This window comes from Pan troglodytes, chromosome 3 (genome assembly GCF_028858775.2).
Source record: "Pan troglodytes isolate AG18354 chromosome 3, NHGRI_mPanTro3-v2.0_pri, whole genome shotgun sequence".
NCBI classification, from domain to species: domain Eukaryota; kingdom Metazoa; phylum Chordata; class Mammalia; order Primates; family Hominidae; genus Pan; species Pan troglodytes.
The window spans coordinates 63,203,801-63,226,939 of record NC_072401.2 but is presented as its reverse complement, the minus strand read 5'-3'; the positions used below and the strand labels follow the sequence as shown (position 1 = coordinate 63,226,939).

Sequence of the window (23,139 nt, the reverse complement as noted above, 5' to 3'; positions counted from 1 at the left end):
CCAAATTGATCCAGCTGCAGTAAATGATGAAACAGATCATTCATCTAAGTTTGGCCATGCCAAAAGGTTATTCCTTCCCACTTATCCACGGCTGCTAAAAAGTGGGCAACTGATTTTATCTTACAACCAGAGCTTAGGGTAGTTGAGTGTTTTCAGTACCTGTGAACATCAATGGCTTTGGACATAATTAATCGTGCTGAAATCACTTCATTATTTTAATGAGCTTTTCTCTTTCCTCTAGCTATGATAATAAGTACATGGGAAAGAATTTTTTCTCATTATTTCTGAAACTAAAGGAGAGCAAAGGGAGCGAAATGGAAACATGCAGAAAACCTGAAAAACGGAGACAGTTGTGCCTTCTGCTGCTGATTTCTCCACCTGCATCAACAAAGAAAAGTGTGATGAGAAGGAAGCTTTGTGGATGCTCAGCTGCCAGGGTCTTGAACGTGAAGCAAAACAATTTCATCTCAACCTCTTCAGAAGTCTTGTTTACCCTGAATATTTGAAAGCGTATTTTTTAAAAGCTGGGAAAGAGAAAAGAATACACGTACCTAAGTTAATAACTGGTAAAAATAAATGGACTTAGTGCTCTTCAAATCAACCCGCTTCACTGTTCTTCTCTCATAAAGGTATAGAATAATTCCCATTTATAAAGTGGAAGAATACAGCACATTCTTTGAGCATGTGAGCATTTATACTTTATATATATATATATATATGGGTAAACAGACACCATGTATAAACTATATGTGTATATATATGTGTATAACTATATATATATAATTGAGATAGCCCTGAGAAAGAACTTTATTGAGTGTAATTCTGAACTGTGGCTATATTAACCACAGTTCAGAATTACACTCTGAATTCAGAAGGTTCAGAAGATGAGTCAGAATTTAAGATTTTGTTCTCCTGAAATTATTCTCAAACTTTAGTGTCCATCAGATGTACTTGGATCACGATTGCTGGATCCCAGCCACAGAGTTTCTGATTCAGAAGGTCTGAAGTGGTCCCTGAGAATATTCACTTCTCACAAGTTTCCAGCTGTTGCTCGTGCTACCGGTCCAGGGACCACACTTTGAGGACCACTGCTTTAAAGTCACCATGTGGTACAGTAGCTATTGATTTTTTAATATAAGAAGTATCCAAGGCATAAGCCCTTCACCATGAAGAGATTCCCAAGAGAAAAGTACTGACTTTTAGTAAGTCTGAAATGTTAAACTGATACACTGTCTCATTTTCCACTATCCAAAATGAATTACTTGTCATTCAACAAATGAGTGCAGCCATTGTGGTAGGTGTCTTTCAAGGAGCTCTTACTCTTTTTCATTTTTTATTTTATTTTTTTTATTATACTTTAAGTTCTAGGGTGCATGTGCACAACATGCAGGTTTGTTACATATGTATACATGTGCCACGTTGGTGTGCTGCACCCATTAACTCATCAGTTACATTAGGTATATCTCCTATTGCCATCCCTCCCCCCTCCCCCAACCCCACAACAGGCCCTGGTGTGTGATGTTCCCCTTCCTGTGTCCAAATGTTCTCATTGTTCAATTCCCACCTATGAGTGAGAACATGCGGTGTTTGGTTTTTTGTCCTTGTGATAGTTTGCTGAGAATGATGGTTTCCAGCTTCATCCATGTCCCTACAAAGGACATGAACTCATCCTTTTTTATGGCTGCATAGCATTCCATGGTGTATATGTGCCACATTTTCTTAATCCAGTCTATCATTGATGGACATTTGGGTTGGTTCCAAGTCTTTGCTATTGTGAATAGTGCCACAATAAACATACGTGTGCATGTGTCTTTATAGCAGCATGATTTATAATCCTTTGGGTATATACCCAGTAATGGGATGGCTGGGTCAAATGGTATTTCTAGTTCTAGAAGGGATCTCTTACTCTTTTGCATTCCCTCTTACCAACCCTTACAGTGTTAGAGAAAACTACATGTACCATGGCTTCTTTGTATTACTGAAAAGTGGGATTTCATATCAATCAAAAACTGTAGAGTTTGTGTCATGCCTTTTAAACCTAGAAGAATCGTTATATATAAATAGTTTATCCAACTCCTTTTGCAATTCCTTCTTTACAGTGGCAGACAGTAGGGCCCATAGAAGCAGAATACATTCTCAAGGTCACACAGCTAGATAGTTGAAGTCAAAGACAGCATTAGAACCAAAATCTCTGACTTTCGTCCAATGCTCAGTTTCACTCACATATACACTCACTTACTTATTCATAGATTCTCTTACTCATGAAACAAATGGTATTACACATGAAATATGTACTAAAAATTGCTAGGGACTGGCCATGATAAAGAAGAAAAGAGTGAGACTAACATCTGCTTAGTCACTACTCTGTGCTAAGCACTGTGCCAAGGTAGAATACATAATATGGTTTCTCATTGAATCTTCATAGCCACCTTGAGAAATACTATCATTTCCATCTTGACTAGTGAAAAAACATATTGGTCGAACATAAAAATTTCAACCTCAAATTGAGTGCTCTGAATAAACACATGGTCCTTGTCCAAGAGAATCAAAACCCAAACAGACTTGAACACAAATAATTTCAATGAAGTGTCATAAGAATCCTAATGGAAATAGAACAAAGGAAGGAGTGGTAAGCTCTGCCTATGAAATAATATTAGCAAAGCTAACAGTAGTCACATATTATATTCTAGGAAATTAACTTATTCCAAACTCATTTGATTCTTATAATGACCCTGTGCAGAAAGTACTATTATTTCTACTTTACAAATGGAAAATAGAAAAGATTGTGTCTAGAACCACAAAGCAGATCTCTATTTTAAGGTAGATGTGTCCAATTCCAAAGCCCATGCCTTTCTCAGATGTTCTACTTTATATCCTACACATCACGGATGTTACATTAAGTTCTACCTTTCACTTTCCTGTCTTTTTGTTTTTTTTGGCACGGTTTCCTGCTAAAACTCCTCCAGTATGTGGATTGTTCTGCTTATCACCAGCACCAGCACATTATGGATAAACACCCCCCACCCTTCTCTAGGAGTGAATCCTATACCTCCAAAAAATTTGCTTCAGGGCCCTCTGATAGTGAAAGCTGAAAACTTGCTTGCACAGTAATACGAGAGTTGTTGCTGGCAAATTTTTACCCTACCTCAATGCTTCAGTTCGTTATCATAAGATATTTTTCTTTTTCTGACAATCATATCATTATGAGATTTACTCTTAATGGAGCAGACTAAGCAGAAAGAACATTATCTCCTTGGAGAACCACAGACAAAATAGTGTTCCAAAAGGATTATTTTGATAAAGAAATGTATTCAATCAGAAGATGAATATAGTCGATAAGCTCAGTATCTCTAAAGACTTTCCCAAACTTGCACTTTCAAAAAATAAGTAATACAAAGGACAGTGCTTTAGGAAACAAGTGGTACAGTAACTACATTCTGTTTTATTGGAGAAAGATAGGTTTCCTTCCCAGGGTAACAAGGTTCTTCACAGTTATCGGCCCCTTAGACTGATTAGATCTATTTAAAGCCATCATGGCCAGGAAGCATCTGTTGATTCCTTGGCGGAATGTGGAACTCTGGAGGCGAACAGCCCTGTGCACAGGGACAGCATGATCCTGGGCAGCTGAATGATGCCTGACTGCTGACTGCTTCCCTGTCACTTTGCTATTCTGACAATGCCATGGGGGACTCTGAGCTTGAAGAACCTCCAGAGACTGATAATGCAAGTGCTAATCGTTAGCATCTCCCAGAATTCTTGTAGTTCTCATCTCCTCCAGTTTTTCCGGCTGCTGTTTGTGTAATTGAAGAAAACAACACAGCCAAAGGGAGGCAATTTATCTTGTGAGCCTCCCTGTAGTACAGCAAACTAGCTGGGTTGCATAACAAAAATCCAGGCAAAGAAAATAATTGATCATCAGGGGCCTATGGGTGTGGTCTCTCCTGTTATATAATAGACCTCAATTGTAAGATTTTTTAAAAGTAGTTTTAAGAGGAATTAAATTTCTTTGGACTTTAAGGCAGTCTTGAAGAGGCGTCTTCCTGCCAGAAAAAGCAACCTCAGCAGAGAGACCTGCAGGAAGATCTGCATTTATTATTCAAAGCCCAATAAACATTGGGGAATGACATCTTAAGCCAAATAGTCTATCTTGTGCTCACTGGCTTTGAATCATTAAGTTGAAAGGGTACTGAAAGATTATTAGTGTAACATAACCAGTTACATGCAGAGTATAAAGTATAATACAAGCGTGCTGACAGCATCTTGATATTTAGTCTGCTATTATTTTCTTGCCTATCACAATAAACATATACTCGTAATACCGCAATCCAGAGAACAAAAGTCAAGTCATTTAACTGCCAGACTAAAGGACACCACAAATTTACAGGTCAGACATTCTTTTACAAAACTCTCTAGGTATTCAGTTAAAAATGCAAGTGATCTCAAAATATCTTTAGGGTTTTCAGTTCGTCTGGTAGCTTGCAGGGCCACTAAATATACAAAAGCAACAAGAAAAGACTGGGCCTAACATCTACTTAGCAATATTAACATTTTCAGCATCACCTGGAAAGGTGTTAGAAAGCTCAACCCTGAGCCCAGCCCCAAACTTACTGAATCAGAATCTGCATTCTAACCTGGGCATACACAATTTACATGGTGCTCTTAGTTAATTTCCACTAGTTAGCCTTCTAAAAACTTTACTTCTGTCAGCCATGCCAGAAGTAAGAATAATAATAAAAGTATACAAGTGTACATTAAGGATAAATGGGATCTGAAATATTATAGAAAGACATCACAAAATCTTTTTGGTCAGTTTAGAGGCTTATTTTTAAGTTTTTAATATGTATATAATTTTTAGCCCTGATTTATTTTTCTCTTTCAGCTTTACCTTCTGCATGTAGACTAAATTCTGGCACCATCATCCCAACTTGTCCTTTTTTGCATGGGGGCTGAGGAGCTGATGCTCACCTGGGGTACAATGGCTTCGTGGTTATTAAGCTTCCACTGATGGAGTTACACCTCACCCAAGCCACTTACTATAAGGTCTCACTTAGCAAATCTCCCTTTATCTGATATTACTTCAATTTACCCTCTTACTAGTACTTCCTTCCCTAATGTTTTATTGGGTCTGTCCTCCCCTGGGTGAAGGTGACCCCTGAGATGAGACTATATCAGTGTGATTAAGGTAATCATGCTAGACAATTAAATGACTGGAGAGGAAGCTAATCAAAAGTGGGCTCTTAATATGGTCCTCTGAAAGCAAATACGTTATCAAGGCCATAAAAGTGCTAAATATATTATCTCTATCCCCCATACACCTTGGTCAGAGTAAAAGATTGGAAACAGTAGGAAGTCTTTAAGGCTATTTTCAACTAATTGGTACTAACAACCATATGCATTTACAATCTTAACAATATCAAATAAAAGCTCAAAGCTAAGGTACTAAAGAATTCTTATGCAGCCCTTTATGGGAGTTGCTTTCTCATGAATTGCCAAAGAAAAGGGACCAAAAAATTAATAACCCAGAAAAAAAGTTAATTATAAACAAAGTCCTACTAATACAAATTTCAGTGGGGTATTTGGGTAAAAGGAGGCAGGCTGGGCTCTAAACAATATAAGTGAAACCAATGACTATGAGAATAAGGTGGAAGAAGCGGCAGGATACTGATGATAGGATCCAAAAGATGACAGTTCTTCCTATGAAACCAGTTTACTGATTAAAAGAAAAAAAATTCTGGCAAAATTCACAAGAAATGGCAAATTAGTGAATTGTTGCCCATGTTTTTATTTCTTTTTTTTTTTTCTGAGATGGAGTTTTGCTCTTGTTGCCCAGGCTGGAGTAGAGTGCTGCAATCTCAGCTCACTGCAACCTCTGTCTCCTGGAATCCAGCGACTCTCTTGCCTCAGCCTCCTGTGTAGCTAGGATTACAGGTGCCTACCACAATGCCCAGCTAATTTTTTGTATTTTTAGTGGAGACAAGGTTTCACCATGTTGGCCAGACTGATCTCAAACTCTTGAGCTCAGGTGATCCTCCTGCCTTGGCCTTCCCAAAGTGCTGGGATTACAGGCATGAGCCACTGCACCCAGCCCAATGTTCTTATTTGTAATGTAAGTGCATTATATCATGTATTTGTTTGTATTATTGAAACTCCCATATTGGAGAATATTCAAACCAAGATTTAAGTAAGCAAATGCATACTATGTGCTGTTTTATTGTTCAAGCCTTTAGAAACTGCAGATGAATGGCTGCAGTTGCCAGTTAAACAAGTTGATGATTAATTTTAGCTGTGCATACACTCAGATCTATGTTTGGAGTTGGAACATTTTATGTGTTGAGCATAATATCAACTTAGAACACTCTCTTTACCAGATATTCTGAAACAAAATACAATAACTTCTTAATCATAGCAAAATAGCTGTTTCTGTAGATTGCAGCTGATTTTCAAGAATTTATTTAACTTGTTGAAAAAAGGATTCTTACTTAAAAATAATTAAAGTTAGAGTTCACTGATCTTCTCAAATCTACTATTTTTTTCTAACACTTGGCAAGAAGGACCACTTCCTGGGATATCTGTTTCACGAAGAAAGGATTCAATCCCAAGATTTCAGATTCAGAAACCTCCCTGTTTGATTACAACCACCTGTTGCTTCTTGGTTCCTTGCTCATGTACTTCCATTTTGACCTTCCTCTAGCTTCATTCTGAATTCTCTATCCCTGGCTTCTCTATATCCCCTCAGATAGAAGTTTCATTGGCTTCCATATGTATACTGCAGCCCCCACCAATTATTTGCTCATTCCTAAAATCTTTCAGAGGTTTGTCCTAGTGCCAATCCTCAATCATGAGTAAGTCCTAGCACCTCCTTGACTAATTAGTGAAAAAGAGAGGTCTCCCAGTCAGTGCCCAGCACAATAATCTCTGGTTTATTTTTTTCTTTCCTCTCAGCCAGGTCCTCAGAATTATTAGGAATTAATTCATTTTCTTTACATTGATTTCTTTCATGCTTCTGATAGAAACTATCCCTATTATTCTCCCCTTTTCCCCTTGCTCTCCACAGTTTACCCCCTTTCTTCCATGATTGGTGCCAGGTCAGAGATAACCAAGTCCACACATGTTTGTGTCTTTCCACAATGTCAGACATTTATTGATGCTATTTCAAACACAAAAGCTAGGAGCTACATGGAGCTCCCAAGGAGGCAAATCCCCGCATTACTTCCAGATCACTCGGTAGTCACAGCCACAGGCATACAGGCTCAAGCCACTCTACAAGTCAGTCCATACTGCAAACCATGAAGAGGAGAGTAAATCAATATATGAATATTATAGATTAAACATTCCACCACAAACAAGGTAACATTTAACATCAAGAGAAAGCGGATAGGAAAAAGGGTTAATGATCCCAGTCCAAGGAGAGTAGTATACACAAAAGGAATCCCTTGGTCTGGGCCAGGCATTCTGAAAGTCATGCAAGGAACGGTCTTTGATGTGGGCAGAGCCTTTGCTGATAGATATTAAGTGGCTTAACACAAATCACAGCAAGACAGTGTCAGTTAAGATGACCATTTTGAGCTGAAGTCCCTCTTTTTATGGCCCCCAGGCCCCCTGGTGAGAGGTGTTAGTGGAAGAGTGTGCTTGTTTATGCCCTTATCTGCTAGGATGCAGTATTTATTTATTTATTTATTTATTTTTCTTTTTTTTTTTTTTTTTTTGAGACAGAGTCTCGCTCTGTCGCCCAGGCCAGAGTGCAGTGGCGTGATCTTGGCTCACTGCAAGCTCCACCTCCCAGGTTCACGCCATTCTCCTGTCTCAGCCTCCCCAGGAACTGGGACTACAGGTGCCTGCCACCACGCCCAGCTAATTTTTTTTTTTTTTTTTGTAGTAGAGACGGGGTTTCACCGTGTTAGCAAGGATGGTCTCCATCTCCTGACCTCGTGATCCGCCCACCTCAGCCTCCCAAATTGCTGGAATTACAGGCGTGAGCCACCACGCCTGACGCACAGTCTTTATTAAGCAAAGCATCTGGTCCCTGTTGGCAAAGTGCCTTAGGAAACGTAAGATAGAATCTATTTCTAAGACGAAGTTATTTATGTCAAACATGCTATATACACTTTCTAAGAAAACTCCATCTATTTCACATGAGCTCCTTTGACTTCTGGTCTACGTCTCTGGGAATCTTCCAGTATCCTCCTTGGTAAAGCAAATCCTTCTACTTATTTCTTGAGTCCCATGACCACAAGACTCCCTGGCACCCTCTTCTTTCCATTATTCTCATGCCTTCAAGTTGTTCCTTTGTATTGGTCTTCATTCTTTCTTTCCAAATATGATTGAATCTCCTGCCCTAAAAGGATGATACGGTTATCTTCCTGAAGACATAAATTTATTCTCCACCTGGAACAAATTCATTTTGCATCCTGTCTCACAAATAGTTCTCTCAGAAGAATCACATACACTTACCAGTCTATATGCACTTTTCATATGTCATTACTGCAACAGAATTAAAAAAAAATTAACCTACACATCTTAATTCCTTGAACTTAATTTACATTCAGTAGCAAAGAAGGATGTGATAGAACTCACTATAACTTGGACAAATCTCTGAAACAATAGGTTGATCACAAAGTCTAACCATATGCAGCTGCTCTAAAAGGAAAATGAAGCTACAAAGGCCCAGACCAAGGAGATACAGAGAAATCCAGAGAGTAGAAGTCAAGACAAGCCTGTAAGTGCTATTTCTTTAATTTCTTAGTGCTTAATTTATAGGAGGATCAACTGAAAAGTAAGATATTTTTTGATGAGTTTTTGAATATTTAATGCATAAATTTACTTAAATTTAACTAATATTTAACACATAAAATCCCACAAGTCTTTACAAAGAGTTCTGAAAAATAAAAATATTGAAATAGCCATTGGCTCGTTATCAACAATGGCAGATATGGAACCAATAAGATATAATGTTCTACTTATTTTTTATATTGGCATATTTTTTAACAGAGCAAATTAACTGAAGTTTGAGTAAAATAAAATTAAGCCTTTTCATTTCAAAAATGATTTCCTCAGCACATTTTGTCTAGCTTATATTGCTTATTAAAAGAAATACTAGAAAACCTAAAAAGAAATTTAAACATAAAGTAATATGTGATCTGCAAAAAGACGTTTCTTTGTTCAGATGATTTCTGACCAATAATAACATATGTTAGGAAGCTTTCACATTATGTGATAACACTTTACCCTGACATATTATAAAACAACCAAATCTCTCCTATTAGGCTTCAGCAAAATGTGGATGGAGAGTATATCCATGAGCCTTCTGTTCTTGAAACAATATGTAGAGCACCCTCACACACATTTTTTCTCATCTCATTCAGTACAGAATCACTCTTCAAGAATATGCCTCAGGCCGGGCGCGGTGGCTCACGCCTGTAATCCCAGCACTTTGGGAGGCCGAGGCAGGCGGATCACGAGGTCAGGAGATCGAGACCATCCTGGCTAACACGGTGAAACCCCGTCTCTACTAAAAATACAAAAAAAAATTAGCCGGGCGTGGTAGCGGGCGCCTGTAGTCCCAGCTACTCGGGAGGCTGAGGCAGGAGAATGGCGTGAACCCGGGAGGCGGAGCTTGCAGTGAGCCGAGATCGCGCCACTGCACTCCAGCCTGGGCGACAGAGCGAGACTCCGTCTCAAAAAAAAAAAAAAAAAAAAAAAAAAAAAAAAAAAGAATATGCCTCAGGTAGTTATTTGCTGTTTTAAAAGACAGAGTGATGTGGGTGTTCAGGTCTTTAGTTTTCACTCCAAGGACAACCACAGAATTAGCTCTTACACAACCTTCAGATATAAAAATTTTATGAAATTATAACAGGGACCCAAAGTTCTCACAGTGTCTTTTCTTACCCATCTGTCATCCTTCAGAAAGCTACTAAACATAATACCTTTCCACATTTCGGCTCTAAATATATTAATCTAAAATATTTTAAGCTCCGGGTGATCTATCCATGAAGCAAATGTGTAAACTCTTTATTTTTAAAAAATCAAACTGTTAGTTTTAAATGAGAATTACTGTGAAAAGTAAATTCAGTTGAAATGATTTTTCTTGCTCAGAGCACAAATATCGCAAGCACAAAGGTAAAATAAGGTGTAGAATTTGAGACTGAATGTTCAGAATTATTATCCTTGTTTTAGCAAAGTATATAGAGGCTCATTTTATTGCAAATACTGCCCATGTAAAAATATTTTTTTCTTAATTAGTGGGCTTCGAAATTCTTTAGTGGGCTTTATGTTGTTTAAAGCAGCAATACTGACTGCACATATGTTAAAATAGCTGCCAGATGATGGCTGTTCTAGGACACTCCCACAGTGTGTAGGAATAGGGTGGGAGAGAGAGAAGGACCAATGCAGAACTGATGGTCCCGATAGGAGCAGATGGTGGTGAATACTCAAAAAGCTTTTTAATACATACCATTCCTTATTCCAAGCAATTGTATGGGGACTTCCTGTATGCCAGAGTTTTCAAAGCTAATTGCCTTTGTATCTGCTGCCATAACTGTGTTTGACTAAGGGGAAAGCAGGGGGTGGGGGACAGAAGATAATATCATGTGAACTTTTTGGCACTCTACTACTTATTTTTCAACTATCAATTATGTAATTTCACAGTTCATAGATTTCAGAAGGTGCAGCAGGAATAGATCAGATGTCCTTTGGGGCTAGAGAGTGGAAAAAAAGAAAGAATGGAGAAGGGCAAAGATTGGAAATGGCTATGTTTAATTTTATTAGAAAACCATAAAATCAAACGCAGTATTGAGAAAAAGCTATCTTGATGAAAAATAAAGTTTATTCAAAGAAAAGGTAGGAGAGATTGAAGGTTGCTCCTGTAACTAGTTGAGAGTTTCAGAAGACATATTCTTCCTGTACATTTTCTGTGGGAAATGTTTCATTTCCATAGATCATCTTTAAAGCACTTTCTGTCCATCATTTTTACTTATAGAGCAACCATTCCATGCTGTTTGGGAACTACAAAGGATGGCAAACACACCATGTATTAATGTGTTTTCCAGAGAAACAAACCAATTGTTTGCGTTCTGCAGACTAGAGTAAGCTGGCAGGCTGGAGACCCAGGGAAGAGTTGATTGATGTTGCAGATTGAGTCTGAAGACCACCTGGAGGAAGACAGAATTCTCTCTTCCTTGGGGATCTCAGTAATTGTTCTCTTAAGATCTTCACCTGATTAGATAAGACCCACTCAAATTATGGAGGGTAATATGCTTTTACTCAATGTCTACAGATGTACATGTTTATCTTATTTTAAAAATACCTTTACAGCAATATCTAGACTGGTATTTAACTAAATATCTGGGTACCATAACATAAAGTTAACACATAAAATTAACCTTTACTCACCTTCCTCGATCAACTAAAAATGGAATAATCTCCAGAAAGATGCTCCTCAAGGACCCATCTCACATTCCTTTACATAAAAATGTCCGTCCACAGGGAAGATCTGTTTAGGAATATGAAACTTTGTTAACCCAGTTTCCTATGGACATTATTTAAATATTGTTTTATTTTTAAAAATAAAAATTCTGAAATATCAAAAAATTCATCAGTTTTTTTTCTCCTGATATTCAAAAATATCTTTCTCAACCCACTTCTCAGTTGTACATAATTGACTTAAAAGCAAAAAATATTGCTGTTTCATAAACTTTGGGGCTTCCAAAGACCTGGATAGCCTGAGGCTTAATGTTTTAGTTCTGGTTATCAAAAAATCATTACGATTGGTATAATGTGTGTGGAAGAGGTAGCGGGAAGAGAAGAAGAGACAGGCAGATTTCCTGGTTATTTCAATTCATGTCACTGACTGAAATGCCATTGGGTATAATACATTAAAATTTTCAATCTCTGCAAATTCTGAGTGAGAAAGAAATAAGGCTATGTACCTTTAACTAAGAATGTGTGAATAATAAATGTAAAAGTGCAATTTATTTTACGTGCTGCTTCATTGTTGACAAAATGTGTTATCTAGTTACAGTTTGCTCATTTGGCCTCACCAAGCTTTTTTTAGGCCATGCAGGGCAGCTACTGTTGGATCCCTGTTTCAGAATTGGCAGCTGAGGGTGAGAGCAATCATGAAACTTGCTTTTAGCCACTTAGCTGGTAAGCGGCAAAAACAGGATTTAAATCATGTTTCTCTCATTCTAAATTTAAAGAGACTTAAGGGCTGGTCAGCTGCATATTAAGCTCCAGGTATGTGCCTTGCTTTCTTCATCTATTGAATGGGAATAAAATAACACATCACAGAATTGCTTTGAAGACTACGTAAGGTAGAGCAGGAAAAGTGGTAAGTGCAGTTTTTGGCCAAAGAAAATATTCCATTCTTGCTATTCTTTGGAATTCTTAATTGGCAATAGCTACAACTTTGTCAATGAGCCACTCAACCCCAGCAGCTAAACAAGAGACTGCTTGTTCTGCACTATAGGGTTGCTCAACTGCAGGGATCCCCCATTGTGGAGAATACAATGTATTCAGTGTGAAAGGTGGCCCTTGGAGTTGAGCAGTCTCTGGTTATTATGGCAGTACAGAAGCAGCTGCCACTTTACTGTCAGTAGTCAAAATGTTGTTAAATGTAAGAATAGCAGCTTGGAAAAAAAAGAACTGGGCGAGAGATGGCCAATTGAAGCAACACCCACTGGGGCTGAGTACTTTAAGGTTTCTTGTGGCTGACAGCAAGGAGAGCTGCATGAGGCCAAATTTTGTAATGTTCTCTACCCCACCACACCCTAGTGATATGATGTCTTTCATGTGCCTCACTCTTATCTCTTTGTATAATTTTAGAGATGGAAGTTTATAAGCAAAATTAAATTTTTCATTACTTAAAATTTGTGGTTAAGTACAAAAATCAAATTAAACCTTCTTTTCTGACAAATTACTTTATAATCCCATATTTTAAAATGGAGGATAAATGAATGCACTTGGTATATAATGAAACTGAGAAATGTAGAACTTAATTAGAACGTACTTAGATTTATAAATCAGTGAAAAAACCCAGAATGAAATTCAATTTTTTAATTTATATTGTCTATTCAAAGAATCAACTGGCATCACTTACATTTCAGAAAGAACAGTAAATCAACCTAAATTTCTTTCTCAAACCCTAGATAATATAACTCTAGTATTCCAAAATTAAAATAGCATCTTAGATTAAAATATCAATATAACTGTCTTCAGAGGAATAAAATAAAATATTAAATCTAAAAGAACCTTGTTTATACTGACAGGCTCAGTGAAAAATATCAGTTTTTCTAAGCAATAAACCTATGAAAATCAAGCTACCAGACACAAATGCTTACGGGCAACATTGTCTGACGTTATGGTCCTAAACAAATATTGAAGACAGCAAGACAATACGTATTGAGCATGTAAGACAATGATTTACCATTCTAATTTTTTCTACTACCTTCTTTTAAACATATTTTTGAATAGCAAAACTTGAGGAAGACTGACTGCTGAGAAAGAGACCAGTCTTAATTTAGAATTTCCTGATTCACTGAGCAGCTAACAATTCTTGCTATTTCTCCATTTTTTTCGTGCAGCATCTTAAATGTGTTTAGCTTTGAGCATGGTTAATGGAAGGAAAAGATGTTCAGTTCTAGCTTCTGGCTTACAATGGGTTTTTTCAGATGCTACACTGTGAGACTAAGATTTACCTGCAAGTAATCTGGGTGATAATCCCAGAAGAGTGAAGAAGTGGGACATGGAAGGGAAAGAAGCCTAGGAAGCCAAAATAGGGTGCTTAATAAGCAAGCTACTCTTGTGGAACCTAGGTGAGGTACTTTTGATAGATGGTGAGAAATATGGCCAATGCTTTTACAATGGGAGGGGAGAGAGAGCTGGGGTATTTATGCACCAATTCCTGTTTGTCATTTGTGGGCTGCTGGTGGTTAGGGGTCTTGGTGGTTAACTCCCTGGCACTTCCAGTCTACCCTTCCTCAAGACCCTGTAGCCATAAAAAGCCTTTGGAGTAAAACCTGAAAGTATTTGCCTTCTCAAGGCATTGAGTGCCAAGGGGATATAGTTTGAAAACTCACAGTACCTGTTATCAGTTCTTAGTCCTAGACATAGACTGGATTCATAAATATCATGTGCCCATCAATCTTTGACACTTCTGGTGCACAGTCTCTATTCAATTTACCTAAGCAGTAGCCTGGGAAAGGAATTCTCAATTACCCTGATAGAATCATATGTCATGAGATATGCAGCACTAACATATGACTGGTAAGAGTTCAGATATCAAAATTTAAACATTTTAAAGTTTCAAACTTTTGTTTTTTTGAAACGGAGTCTCCCTCTACCACCCAGGCTGGGGTGCAGTGGCATGATCTCAGCTCACTGCAACCTCCGCCTCCCAGGTTCAAGCAATTATCTGCTTCAGCCTCCCAAGTAGCTGGAATTACAGGCACCCACCACCACGCTCGGCTAATTTTTGTTATTTTTAGTAGAGATGGGGTTTCACCATCTTGGTCAGGCTGGTCTTCAACTCCTGACCTCATGATCCACCAACCTCGGCCTCCGAAAGTGCTGGGATTACAAGCGTGAGCCACCGCGCCCAGCCCAACCTTTTCAATGCATTAAATAAAACCAAAGGTTATTCTTTGAAAATACTTGTTTTACTCCCTGGATTGATATTAAGTGAAACAGTGAGATTAGAATGAGAGCTTGTGTTCTGAAATGCTTATAAACAAGAGTCCATTTGTCCTATACCACAAACTATAGTGTCTTTTTTATGGAAAAACATTTATTTTGTAGTTTATGTATTAAAAGTGTTGAGAGTCACTGGTATAGTGTCTTTTTTATGGAAAAACATTTATTTTGTAGTTTATGTATTAAGTGTTGAGAGTCACTGGTAAAGGCAATAATTCATCTCATATACATTCTCTCTGAGTCACATACTTGCAAAGAAACTGTCATGCAAAAATCCACAAAGAGTTTGAGGCAAATTCTATTTTTGTGAAAAAGTTTAACTTTTATGAGAAATTTAGTTTGACATCAGATCAAGTACTTTTCAGAGGGCAGGCAATTATCAAGATTGCAAATAGCATTCAAAATGGGAAAAGATTACCATGTTATTACATGCTAGTTAAACTGGTCATAGAGAAGTATAGTGCATTATAATTTTTAGCCACTTGGAAGAACAAAGAAAAAATATATACACTTAATAATATTTAATAAAATTTCTCAAAGGAGAATTTGTTGAAATTTTTAAGATGTTCCAGAGATCCCATAAGAATGGACAGCATGTATTTTGGTGTTATTTGTGAAACAGAATCAGAGTAAAAATTGTTTGAGAGACCATCATTAGGAAAGATACTAAATATTAATTCAAAACTTTGAAAATTTAGTACTATGCTAATAAAATGAACTTGCCCTTACAGAGTTTAATTCATGTGAAGAAGTCTGAATATGCATATCATCAAAATTTAAATGATAGTAAAAGCATCAGACAACTGTGTATAATTATTTGGAAATGACAGATTGAGACAATAAGTGCTAGAAGTTCATAGGAGGGCCTTATCACTAGTGATGACTGTGGAAAAGATGAAGATTGAACTGCACCTGAAAAATTGGTAAAGCTTGGATAAGGTCAAACAATCATGAGGTTAAGGTCAAAAGGAAAAAAAAAACAGTAAGTATAAAGGCCTTAAAAAAGTACTACTTAGAACAGCATCTCACATAATGATTATTGATATAGTAGATATTTAATAACACAATATTCAATATCTCAATATTATTTTTAAGCATTTAACAATCATCAAAAGGACAGAGCTATGAGTTTGAGATCCATTTTAGAGATATAACGCATCTCTGCCTTCTGTTTAATATTTATATCAATCCTTCTCAAGCATCAGGCTGTAGGTCACCAATTAAAGGATTTAATGCTACCATATTTTGAAAAGTGTTTCTTAGAGACAGGAGGAAAAAATGTCCTTGTTAAAGACAACTGTAAATAATCTTTAACCTGCATTATTAAAGGCTTCATTTTCAAGTCAATCCAGATTGTGGTCCTCTGATAAAAATAGTGAATAAATTACATAGACAACAATAAAAACCTTGGCCCCTCTATCACTGATTTTGCCTTTTTAATAAGAAGCAATAGGCAATTTTTTTTTTATCTTTAGGGACATTAGGTAGCTATCTAGACAATATAAGTTGGGCAAAATTATCTCAAAAGGAATAATACCTAAATGTCATATATTCATTATTTTCTAGATGCCACACTGATAACGTCCCTGAAATCTTCCTTGATAACCTGAGTTACCTGACACCATAAATATAGCTAAAATTTAATGGAGTTCAAAAATTAGATACCAGGAACATTTTTTATGATATGCTGTATCTATATTCCCATTTATTATTTACAATTACCTTAGGTAATATTATTATATCTATTTTACAAATGAGGAAAAATAAACTATAAAAAGGCTAAGAAATTTTCCCAAGGTTTTAAAGGTAGTAAGATTTGAACCCAAGATATTTGAGAAACATGCCTGAATTTAGTTTTAATAATAGTAACTTTCTTTACTGTAACTAATTTTGTCTGCCTTTGTCCTGTCATTGATTAATCTGACAAAATTTTCAACAATAATCACATATATTACACCCAAAATGTATCACCTCTATCATAAAATGTTCACCATTTTTCTTCTCTTGTTCGGATTACCCTTCTGCTGCTGAGGTCTCTGGTACCTGTGAAGCCTCAAAAGGGCTCTTAACATGACGATTGCTGATACTGTTTATCATTATGATTAAATGTAAATGGGGCTGTTCTGTCTGAACATATTGTCATACTGTAACAAATTAGTGGAATGAGTGACACTGCTATGTAGCACCCAACACTGTACACTGGATGCCACTATATTCATGACTGGGTACTAAACCAGCTACTAGGACATGTTACTACAGGAGAAAATGATCCTAGTAATATTCGCTGCCAAGCACTTAAATCATGCTGTATTCTGTGACTAATTGAAGAAAATTCCTGTTTGTTATGTTATTCTTGTGTTGGCTCCAAAGCAATAAATTTTATGTAACTTAGTATGTCATAGGAATTTATATACAAATAGCACTTTTTTTTCACTTTATTTTAGGTTCAGGGGTACATATGCAGGTCTGTGATATAGGTAAATTATGTGTCATAGGGGTTTGGTATACAGATTGTTTTATCACCCAGGTAATAAGCATAGTATCTGATAGGCAGTTTTTTTATTCTCTCCATCCTCTTACCCTCCATCCTTTATGTGTCCCTTTATGTACCCACGTGTACTCACTGTTTAGCTCCCACTTGTAAGTGAGAACATGCAGTATCTGGTTTTCTGTTTCTACATTATTTCAGTTAGGAAAATGGCCTCCAGCTCCATTCATATTACTGCAAAGGACATGATCTCATTCTTTTTAATGACTGCATAGTATTTTATGGCATATATGTACCATATTTTATTTATCCAGTCTACCATTGAGGGGCATTTAGGTTGATTCCATGTCTTTGCTATTGTGAATAGTGCTGCAATGAACATACATGTGTATGTGTCTTTATGGTAGAATGATTTATCTTCCTTTGGGTATATGGCTGATAATGGAATTGCTGGGTCAAATGGTAGTTCTGTTTTATATTCTTTGAGAAATTCCCACATTGCTTTCCACAAGAGATGAACTAATTTACATTCTCACCGGCAGTGTGTAAGTGTTCCCTTTCCTCTGCAACCTCGCCAGGATCCGTTATTTCCTGACTTTTTTTTTTTTTTTTTTTTTTGAGAGGTAGTTTTGCTCTTGTTGTCCAGGTTGGAGTGCAGTAGCATGATCTCGGCTCACTACAACCTCCGCCTCTCTGGTTCAAGCAATTCTCTTGCCTCAGCCTCCCTAGTAGCTGGGATTACAGGCACCCGCCACCACACCCAGCTAATTTTTTGTATTTTTAGTAGAGATGGGTTTCACCACATTGGCCAGGCTGGTCTGAAACTCCTGACCTCAGGTGATCCGCCCACCTTGGCCTCCCAAAGTGCTGGGATTACAGGTGTGAGCCACCATGCCGGCCTTGCTGACTTTTTAGTAATAGCCATTCTGACTGGAGGTTATCACATTGTGGTTTTCATTTGCATTTCTCTAATGATTCGTAATGTTGACCATTTTTTCATAGGTTTCTTGGCCATGTGTATGTCATCTTTTGAAAAATATCAGTCCAAGGTGGGGATAGTGTGAGGAGAAATACTTAATGTAAATGACGAGTTGATGGGTGCAGCAAACCAACATGGCACATGTATACCTATGTAACAAACCTGCGCGTTGCACACATGTACCCTAGAACTTAAAGTATAATAATAATAATAATAAAAGAAAATCAACACAAAACAATAAAAAGAGCTGAGATCACGGCATTGCACTTCAGCCTGGGAGACAAGAGTGAAACTCCATCTCAAAAAAAAAAAAGAGAAAGATCTCCAAAAAAGAAATTCCCAGGCCAAAATGGCTTTACTGGAAAAGTAATAAAAACAACACAAAACAATAAAAAGAGTCTATTCATGGATTTAAGTAGGAGAGGTAAGGAGGTTGATACAAATAAAAACTCAGTAAGAACAAAAAAAAGAAAAATGTCTGTCCATGTCCTCTGCCCACTTTTCAATGAGGTTGTTTGTTTTTTCCTTGTTAATTTGTTATAGATTCTGGAAATTAGACCTCTGTCAGATGCAAAAGTTGCAAATATTATCTCTGATTCTGTAAGTTTTCTGTTTAGTCTGGGGATAGTTTATTTTGTGGAAAAATAGCAGTCTTTATGTGGGCCAGAACCAGAATCTACGTGTACTAGGCTGGAGGGAGTCAAATTGGTGTGACTGACACAGCACTGATTTCAAAATTGCCTCCTCTTGTTCAGAGACTTGAGCACATGACTTCTCAAGCATGAGTTTTTTCCTCACAGCCTTTTCAGTTCCCTTGCACCTGAAACTCCAGTTCTTGGCATTATATAGATCCCCAAATACATTGAAAAGTGTAGAAATTAGACAAGTCCAATGGAGAAAATATGCAACTATCTTATAATTCACCTGCATTTTTGAAATAGATATTTTCTAGGTATAAAATTCTAGATTGATGGGCTGTTGTTTTGTTTTTCACTTTGTTTTTTCTTTCCTTGTATTAAAAACACTGCTTCACTGTCATTAGGCTTGAATTGTTTCTAATGGAATGTCTTCAATTTCACTTGTCGTTGTTCCTCTGTAGGTACATCTTTTATTCTATGGCTGTTTTTAAAAAGGTTTTTTTAATATATATATATCATTGGTTTTAACCAATTTGATTATGATGTGTCTTGGTGTGTTTGGCATGAGACCTACTGAATTTCTTGGATCTATAGGTCTACAGTTTTCTTTAAATTTGGAAAATGCTCAGCCATTATTTCTTCAAATATTTTTTCTTCCTGCCTCACTTTGAAATTCCAATTTTATGCATATCAGGTCACTTAAGATTGTCTCACAGCTGTTTTTCTCTGCAGGCTTTATTCTGAATTGATTCTATTGCTATATCTTCAAGTTTACTAATCTTTTCTTCTGTAGGATCTCATCGCACCAGTATAATTTTTATCTCAGACACAGATTTTTTCATCTCTAGAAATTTGATGTGTGTATTTTTTGTATGTTTTCTGTCTTTCCTTAACAAACTCATGCTTTCTTCTAACTCCATGAACACATGTAATATAGTTATAATAACTTTTAATATCAGTGACTACTAATTCTATAATCTGTGTCATTTATAGACCTGTTTATTTTGACTAATTTTTTTCCTCATTATGAATCATGTTTTTCAGCTTCTTTGCATGCCTGATAATTTTCGGTTGGATATCCAACATCATGGATTTGGTCTTGATAATGATTTTTTGTATTCCTTTAATTCTAGAGCCTCATTGTGAGATTCAGTTAAGTTTCCTGAAAATAGTTGGAGACTTTTGATGCTTGCTTTGAAGTTTTGTTAGGCAGGACCAGGGTCACCCTTAAGGCAGAGCTAATTTTCCCCATTATTGCTGCAATGCCCTTAGGACTACTCCACTCTATTCCATGTATTATGGGATTTTTTTTTTTTTTTTACTTTGGCTAGTTGAGAACATAAAATATTTCCAGTCCTGTATGAGAACTGAATATTGTTCTATTTGTTTCTTTTTCTTGGTGCCCCACCCACTTCCACACACACACACACACACACACACACCCCATCAGATGCATGCCCTAATTAATACTCATTTGAAAACTTGAGGAGAACCCTCTGCTTGTCTCCAGAATTCATACTTTATGTAGCTGTTTCTTCCCACTATTATACCCTCCAAATTCTAGCCACTTTGGCCTTCCCGAATTCTTAGCTCTGTCTTCTCAATTCAGGAAGACTAATAGGCTCTCTTTGGGGTTTGCATACCTGTACTGGCACCCGAAAAATCTCCTCAAACATTAAGGGAGAGCAATTTTAAGGACCACTTTGTTTGTGTCCCTTTTCTCAGAGATTCTTGTCCTATGGTACTTGTTGCACAAAGTCTGTAAACCAATGTTTTCTTTTCTTTTCTTTCCTTTCCTTCTTTCTTTCTTCTTTTGTGCTCTCTCTCTTTCTTTTACTTTATTGCTTATTTTTTCCCTTTCTGCCTTGCTTTTCTTTTTCTTCTTCAGAATTTTAGTTACTTAATTCAAACAGATTAAGCCAGCCCTTATTACTCTATCTTAAATAAAAATAGAAAGACTGCTGGAGATACACATTTCCAGAGCTCTAATTCCAGGCATCTATCTACTAGTGGTAAGCATTACATGAACATTAACTGGTAGGGTTCAAAATTGTTATAAACCTTCTTAGAAGTCAAGTTATGAGCAGGAAACAAATAATTTGATAATATGAAGAGAACTTAATAAAGATGATTTAGTAAAGTATAAATATTGTTTATAAAAATCAACAATAAATGGTTCAGTACCTCATGACTAGTAGTAGCAGGGAAACTGTTGTCACTATACACCTGAAAGTTGAAGAATAAGGAGTACTTATAGAATACAGAAAATAACTGTCCCTGAGATTTCTCAATAGAGAAATGCAGCTGACCTAAACTTACCTAAAAAAAAAAAAAAAAAAGAATTAGGTAAATATAAATGCCCTGCTCACAATAATCCCACCTTCAAGATCTCCTGCCAGTACATTCTCTAGATACCAATCAGAAGCTAAAAGTTAAAGGAGTCATTTAATCTGTTCTAATTGTCAGTTTCCAGCTTAGAGAATAGAGACTTGAGCTGGAAGGACAAATAAAAAATATCCAGGACACTCCATCAAGATAAATTGGAATGATGATGTGTACATTATTACCAACTCTAGGAATTAATGGAGATGAGCTGAAGGGAATAGTCTGTCACATCAAATATAACTACAGTAAAAAATGGTGACCATGTTAGCAAGTCTAAATAAACAGTATCTTAATAAAGCATCCACAGCACAGATAATTATATACAAGGAAATTGGAATAGGCATTGTGTCTACTCACAACCAACTTAACTACTTAATCTTTTGTTTTAACAGTGATTTAGTAAGTAGTTGTTAATCTATCAGTTAGCAAATACTTAAATACTCAACATTATACCAAGTAGGATTATATAAAGAAGCAAAATGCATGGTTGGTGTCAAGGACTCTACAATATACTTGGGAGAATAAAATACACAAGCACCTAAATAATCAATTAATTATGCATACATGGCTGCTTGCAGCGGTTCATGCCTCTAATCCCAGCACTTAGGGAGGTTGAGGCAGGAGGATCGCTTTAGCCCAGGAGGTTGAGACCAGTCTGGGCAACATAGCAAGATTCTGTCTCTACAGAAAAAATATAGCCAGGCACAGAGAATCATGCCTGTAATCCTAGAGCTTTTGGAGGCTGAAGTGGGCGGATCACTTGAGCCCAGGAGTTGGAGACCAGCCTGGGCAACATGGCGACATCCCATCTCTACAAAAAATACAAAAAAATTAGCTGGCCATGGTGGCACATGCCTGTAGTCCAAGCTACCCGGGAGGCTGAGTTGGGAGGGTCCCTTGAGCCTGGGAGCAGAGGTTGCAGTGAGCTGTGATTGCACCACTGCACTTCAGCCTGGGCAACAGAGAGAGACTCCATCTAAAAAATGATAATAATCAATAAATAATATATAAAATAAATATCTGTGAAGGTCAAATTAGAATCTATTAAAAGCTGAATTCTTAGTTTCATAAGCTTCTGAGGCATCTGGAAAATTTGTTTTTTAATGATAGCTCTTCATACAGATTTCACAATGCAGTGGATTAGATCAGAATTTCCAAATTGGTACTGGCTGAACATTTCTGAAATAGCCCTTCATTTTGTAGATAGTGCCTGATATTTACATTATGTCTGATTGAAAAAGAGTTCCAATAGCTTCAGATCAACGTTGTGTTAATAAAGAGAAAGTTGGCTGGGGTGGTGGCTCACACCTGTAATCCCAGCAGTTTGGGAGGCCCAGGTAGGCAGATCACTTAAGGTCAGGAGTTTGAGACCAGCCTGGCTAACACAGCAAAACCCCGTCTCTACTAAAAATACAAAATTTGCTGAATGTGGTGATGTGAGCCTGTAGTCCCAGCTACTCGGGAGGTTGAGGCAGGAGAATCACTTGAACCCAGGAGGCAGAGGTTGCAGTGAGCCAAGATCATGCCACTGCACTCCAGCCTGGGTGACAGAGCCAGACTCATTAAATAAATAAATAAATAAAGAGAAAGTTAAATGACAATTTAGTAGCTCTGGGTTGATTCAGTCAAAGAACTCCTAAAGTATCTGAGAGAGAGCTTTATATCATTAATAAAACAATCTTTATTACATGTGATAGAGACATCTGTCTATCTATTGGAAGACAAAACAAGAAGAGGAGTATCAGAAGGTAGCTCTAGGTGGAAGCTGATCATTTACATCTCAATTGATTATACAAATTACATTACCACATTTATTGAATGACTGCATGGCTCTAAATCATGTATGTGAAAATCAGGTTTTAGTCTCTGCCAAGTAAATCAGAATAGCTACTTGATAAGGGAATAACATGCTTTATCAAAACAATATTCCCATTTGGCCTTTTGGGACCCCTTAATAAAAGAGC

General features: G+C 37.0%; 1 long non-coding RNA gene across 1 annotated transcript in view; it reads right to left on the bottom strand.

The window, feature by feature from the left end:
• The window catches only part of LOC129143736 (uncharacterized), a 72,850-nt gene extending 61,366 nt beyond the window's left edge, over positions 1-11,484 (bottom strand). Inside the window, exon 1 of the long non-coding RNA XR_008547532.1 lies at positions 11,389-11,484. This is a non-coding gene — a long non-coding RNA (uncharacterized LOC129143736). The remainder of the gene's footprint in view (positions 1-11,388) is intronic.
• Positions 11,485-23,139: the final 11,655 nt, after the last annotated feature.